This window comes from Cryptomeria japonica, chromosome 11 (genome assembly GCF_030272615.1).
Source record: "Cryptomeria japonica chromosome 11, Sugi_1.0, whole genome shotgun sequence".
Classification (NCBI taxonomy): domain Eukaryota; kingdom Viridiplantae; phylum Streptophyta; class Pinopsida; order Cupressales; family Cupressaceae; genus Cryptomeria; species Cryptomeria japonica.
The window spans coordinates 715,765,329-715,771,989 of record NC_081415.1 but is presented as its reverse complement, the minus strand read 5'-3'; positions in this window follow the sequence as shown (position 1 = coordinate 715,771,989).

The following is a 6,661-nucleotide window of genomic DNA, read 5'->3' as shown; positions in this document are numbered from 1 at the left end:
TCCATGATGAATAATTATTTACACCAACACTATTGATGACCAGAAGAGCACTACAGGTGGTGCATTATTTTTGGGAAAGAAATTGGTTGCTTGGGCAAGTAAGGAGAAAGATGCTATTTCTTTATCTACTATAGAAGCTAAATACATTATTGTTGCTAGCAACTATACTCTGGTAATTTGAATGAAGCAGATACTAAAGGATATTAGAGTTGTTTATAATCTATCAATATTTCTAAGAATCTATTGTTGTATTCTAAGACAAAACATATATCAATCAAGTTTCATTTCTTGAGAGAGAAGGTGAATGAGAAAGAAGTCAGGTTGGAGTATGTATCTACAAAGGTACATATTGCAGATATATTTACTAAGCCTTTGCCTACAGATACATTTGTATATCTAAGAGAGAATTTAGGGGTGATTTCCGCTCATGATGTGAACTAGATGCATTGAGATGCATCAATCTGGTGGACTTCATAGACTTATCCTGATATCGAGATTGATGAGTGGGTGTTGCTACTCAGAGGGAGTAGTCAATGTATGGTTCAGTTGTTCAGAATTGTTAGAGTTTGTGTCTAAGAGGGAGAGAATAATGTTTTTCTTATTAGCCTTTTGCATTGATGTCAAAGGGGGAGAGAAGCATGTGAAAAACTATCTTATCTAAGGTAGAGAGCTATGTGTGCATGTTCTCAGGGAGAGATTGTTGGAGTTGATTTCTTTCTTTGCATTGATGTTTTTTCACATTTATATGTTGTCATTAATGCCAAACGAGAAGATTGTTGGATATTAGAGTTGTTGGAATGTGTTGTTGTCATTGATGTCAACATATTCATGTGTTATTGTGCTTCGGTATTGCAGATATGAAAATGTGGATTTATGGATTTAGAGATTAGTATTTTCAATTGATTCAGCATGAGTTTTAGTGTGATCCAGTGTGGTGACTGGTTTTTCTATTGGTTTTGTATTGAAGAGTTGTGATTTATAGTTTGTATTACTTTGTAATTGATTCATTATGTTGTGTGGATTTTGGACTATTTGGGACATTCATGTGTGTCCTCAGTTCGAGTGGTTCATGATTTGAAACTTCACAAGTGTATCTTTTACTCTATCAATAAGTTATGTTGGTGTTCTTGAGCTCTGGAAGGGAGATGATGATGATTCTTGTAATCCGAGTTGTTGTGAAGGAATTCATGTAGATCGTTGGTGTTTCTAGAACATGTTCTATTTGTGTTGCTGGTCCACATTGATCATTGTGCATGTTATTAAAGATTTTATTGCTATGATGGTATTCCTTGTGTTATATGACTTTTTGGTCATCATGATGGTTCTTGCGTGTTACAGATGATCTTGGTGAGATATTCAGTCGTGTTGCATGTTCGAGGATTTGATTTAGGTCCATGCTATATCCTTGCTGATATTCTATTGGTCCGCATATTGATTTATGTATCATGTGATGTAATTTTGTAATTAGGTCTTATGAGTTGAGTCACCCATGGAATTAAGGTTGATGATTTGTATAAATAGGTGTAATAATCATGTAAGATGTGTGTTTGCATTATTTAAGAGTTTTGTGTGTGCGAACAAGTAAATTGATCTTTTAGAAGAGTGTTGAAGTGCAGAAGAGTGTTGTAGAGAAGACAATGTGCCTAACTGGAACTGTGATCAAGCATTTGAAGATGGTATTCTTTCAGTTCATGTAATCTGTTTGATCTTTATAAGGCAATGACCCTTCCCAGAGTTGTATCCTTTTGTTGTTTTTGAGCAGTGAGCTCTAGGCAGTGTGCCTGAATGCATGTGCATTCCCCATTGTAATATTTACACATACTACTACAGAGTATCATCATATTGTGGATAGGTTTGCATCGTAGTTTTTCCCTTAACTACGTTTTCCACGTCAAAAATTTGTGTGTTATGTGTGGTGTTGATGTGGTGTTTATCCTTGTTATTGGTTTTCATGATCAGATTTGAAGTTGTGGTTAATTTGTTTAAGCTTGGTAAGAATTGATTCACACCCCCCTCTCTAGTTTCCTGCATTGTTGTTGCCAACAATTGGTATAAGAGCTAGATGCTCTCGAAGAAGCTTGACCGCTTGAGGAGATTCGAGATGACAATTGTTGTTTTCAAGAAGGACAGTTCGAGATTTGATGGAACTAATTACACCATATGGAAAAAATAGATGGAGTGTCACTTGAAATGTCTTGGAGAAGATTATTAGAAGATCACAAAGAATGTCAACAATGTTCCTCTGAATGGTCTTGTTACTGCAAATGAGATAAATGATGTTAAACATAACATAAGAGCCAAAGAAGCATTGTTGAGTACCCTGACTGATTCAAAGATGACTAATGTGATGGGATTGCAGACTGCGCATGAGATTTGGGAGAAGTTAGAAACCTTATATGAAGGAGACAAACATGTGAAAGTTGCTAAATTATAAATCTTGAAAGGAAAGTATGAGATGTCGAGAATGGGAGAAGATGAGAATATTTCATCCTTTATGTTTAAAGTGAATGATCTTGTGCTGAACATTAGATGTGCCAATGGAATCATTGAAGAGGATGAGATTGTAGCTAAAGTGTTGACTTCCTTCTTACAAACACAAAGTTGCTTCTATTGATGAGATCTGGACTATGCCAATTGTGACAAGAGACATGTTGGTTGGTAAGCTTGTTTCTTTTGAATTAAGTGAACTTGTGATTCGCAGAAGTATGATTTGGGAGAGAGTTCAACTAGGGTTTCCAGATATGATAGAGAAATGAGAGAGATGGAAGAACAAGAAAGAGAATTGGAAGAGATCAAAGCACTTATTGCCAAAAGATTTCCTAAGGGATATGGTAAGTATGAAGGGAAGTTACCTTTGAAAAAAATTTCATGCAATAAGATAGGACATTTTTCTTTTAGGTGTCCGGAAAGAGTGTCAAAGTATGATGAGCCTTACAAGCCTAATCCTAAGTATAGATATCAGAAAAAGTGTTATTATGTTGCCGATGAAGGTGTGACAAATGATGAATCTGAGAAAGGGAATTCAGAAGATGAATTTATGTTCATTTCTATCAAGGAAGATGATCTAGTACCCGTTGATTCTACAATATGCATTGTTGAAGAAAAATCCTTGGTTGCAAACATTAAAGAGAAAGATGAATGGGTGATCGACAGTGGTTGTTCACATCACATGATAGGTGATAAAGGGAAGTATGATGGCAATGCAGTAAGATTTGGAGACAACAAAGCTTGTGTAATTTGTGGTAGAGGTTCTATTTCTCTTGATGCTAATCATAATACTGGTGTTGTTTTATATGTTGAGGGTTTGAAGCGTAATATTTTGAGTGTTGGATGGATGGTTGATAAGGGATATGATTTACAATTCAAGAATGGAAAATGTAAAATCTTGAATAGCTTCGGTATAAAAATTGCATCGGGAACTAAAACCAAAGGTAATATCTTTCATCTGAATTATGGTGAGATTTTTCTTTTATTGCTCAGATTGATGAAAGTTGGTTGTGGCATAGGAGGATGTTTCATGTTAATTTTGACTGCATGATTAAGATAATTTCTACCCAAGCTGTTAGAGATATGCCTAAGATAGTGAAGCCTAATAATTCGATGTGTAAAGAATGCCAATTGGGAAAGCAAACACGAACTCCATTCAAGAGAAAGCAGTATACATCTAATGGGATATTAGATCTTGTGCATAGTGATTTATGTGGTCACTTTTCTAAGGGAGAAATCCGAAGCATTGGAGAAATTCAAAATATTCAAAGCATAGGTGAAGACAGAGATAGGGTTGAAGCTAAAGTGTCTAAAGTCTGACAGAGGAGGATAATTCACTTCCGACGAGTTTAATTCCTTTTGTGAAGAGCATGGAATTAGGAGACAATTATTTGCTTTGTAAACCCCTCAATAGAATGGAGTTGTTGAAAGGAAGAACATAACTATTTGGGATGTTTCTAGGACTATGATGATTGAAGGAAATGTTCTGCATATCTATTGGAGAGAAGTTGTTAGCACTGTTGTGTACACATTCAACCGGGTGCATATAAAAGGTGATTCTGGTAAGACCCCTTATGAGTTATGGTTTGGTTATGTTCCTATAGTTAGATATTTCAGAATCTTTGGAAGCAAATTTTATATCAAAAGAGATGAGGATACAAGAAAATTTGATGCAAGATGTGATGAAGGAATCTTTTGGGGATATTCTACTAAGATCAAGGCCTACCAGTGTGTTCGCATTTTAAAAAAATGAAATAATTTCCCTATGTAAAGTTGTCATATAGGCTTGGAACCTCATTATTATGCATTTTGGTCCCCATAAACCACAATAATATTGCTCAAATACCTTTAAAGTTGTCAAAATACAAGCAATTTGTCTAGTGAATAAGCCCAACATTTCATTTTAGTAAAGCACCTCAAAACAAGTAAATTAGAAAGACCCCCACTAAGTCATACCGATTAGACTACTACTCTTCAAACTGGCATTATAGGCATTTTTCAAGAAGATGCCATTGTGTTATACCGATAAGAGATCCAATTGTGAAAAAAGAACTTGCATTGTCATCGAAGAGAGACATACCAATAAACAAGTCGATAAATTATATCGACATTATAACCCTCATTGGAGTGAGCATGAAGCAGTCAAACCAATTTCGAATTTCATGCCGACAAACAACTGATGAATAGTGATGAACAAAAGATACCCTAACTGGTACTGAGAGGGGGGGACTGAATCAGTACAGACAAAAACTTTCTAAACCTTTATCAAGCTAAAATAACACTAACTGGTTGTCTTCATTATTGAATCTTAACCATGGCAATACCGGTTAAACATAGTAAGACTTCAGACAGCATAGACCGGTAAGTCTAAACACTTAAAATACATTTAACAATTGATATCTACTTCACCCATAAACATATGCATGTGGTGTGTCAACAATACCATAACCATTAGCTCTTCATGCATAATCACTCAAACAAAGAGTACTTAATCATCACATGAAAAATGCATAATTCATGACACACAAATTTTTCACATGGAAACCCAAATGGGAAAACCACGGTGGGGATGAATACCCACAAGCTTTTTTTTTGAACTCTTTTGAAGCTCACTCTGTTAGGAGCCTAGTCTAGTTAAAGACTTTACAATAAGGTTCAGCTAGGAACCGATCCTGTTAAAGATCACCCGGTTAAGCGACGACTATATACCTCATTAAATGTTGAAACCTTGTTAAAGGTTACCTTGCTAGAGGATTTAAAGAACTCAATGAACTTGATTCACCTAGTTAGAGGATTTACAGTAAGCCTGTTAAAGCTACCCGACAAAGGGAATTTCCTTCTGTTGAAATGATTAGAAGACAATAGGTAAAGCTTTGATCTGATAAATACACTATATGCTAAGGTAGATCCTTTTTAGTTCTTCTACACTGCAATCACACTCTACAGTTTTCTCTTACTGGTCTGGCAAGTATCTCATCACTCGGATACACACACAACATTTGCCAATAACTCACAATGACAAACATCATCGACCTTATAGACAATAATTAGGTCAGTAGCATAAACCCTAAACCCTAAGCTTTTTAGGTTTACAATACAAGCGGTCCAATCCTGACCATCCAAACACTTTGCATAGAGCAATACAATTTCAAATAGATCACAAGACAATCTGCATCATCCATTCTTCATCGCACATAGAAATCAGTAACTCATCACGCTTTCTTCTCATACCACTAAGAAGAATGTTCATTCTCAAGGTAGATATTTAATGCAGTTGATCTTCACATGCAAGATCCTTAAGGAAACCATTCACATGCACAAAGGTGATGTGGCATCATGATCTCATCTTCACCTCTTAGCTAACTGGAAACCCTAGAGCTAAGACTACCAACCGGTAGTCACACTCAGTGAAACCCCAACATCGGTTCACTGCATCTCTTCATATCGGTTCACCAACTTCTTCCAATCTACATACCGGTTCACTTACACTTATTGACATCAATGACAACATACATTATCATCATATCAACATATCGGTTCATCATATGCCAACAATCTTCCCCTTTGGCATTGATGGCAATACTTAGTGTAACATTTCAATTGTAGACATCATAGACCAGTTTATTCTACATCATTTGATATCTTCTCCCCATACATCAGATATCTTCTCCCGTTTGACAATAATGGAAAAGTGGAGGCACAAGCTTCCATTCTCGACTATGTTGCTCCCCCTATGGAGTAGCATCCTTCAACACATCAATCCTAAAAGATTTGACACTGTAGTACCTGACTGATTTGGAGCACACAACTTTAGTTGACTTCATGAAGGGGCATAACCCCTAATTCACCTCTCAAATAGGTAAATGTAGTCTTTAGTAAGGGCTTAGTGAATATATCTGCTAGCTACTCCTTATTGGAAACATGTTCTAGTACAAATTCCTTATTCTGAACTTTTTCTCTCAAGAAGTGATACTTAAGCTCAATGTGCTTAGTTCTAGCAGGCAATACCGGATGCTTAGTTCTAGCAGGCAATACCGGATTCACAAAATATATTCACTGATTCAAATACAGGTACTTTGAAACCTTCCAATACATGTTTCATCCAGATTGCTTGAGTGCAGTTCATAAATTCTGCCACATATTCTGCTTCAGCTGTAGACTGGGAAGTACAACT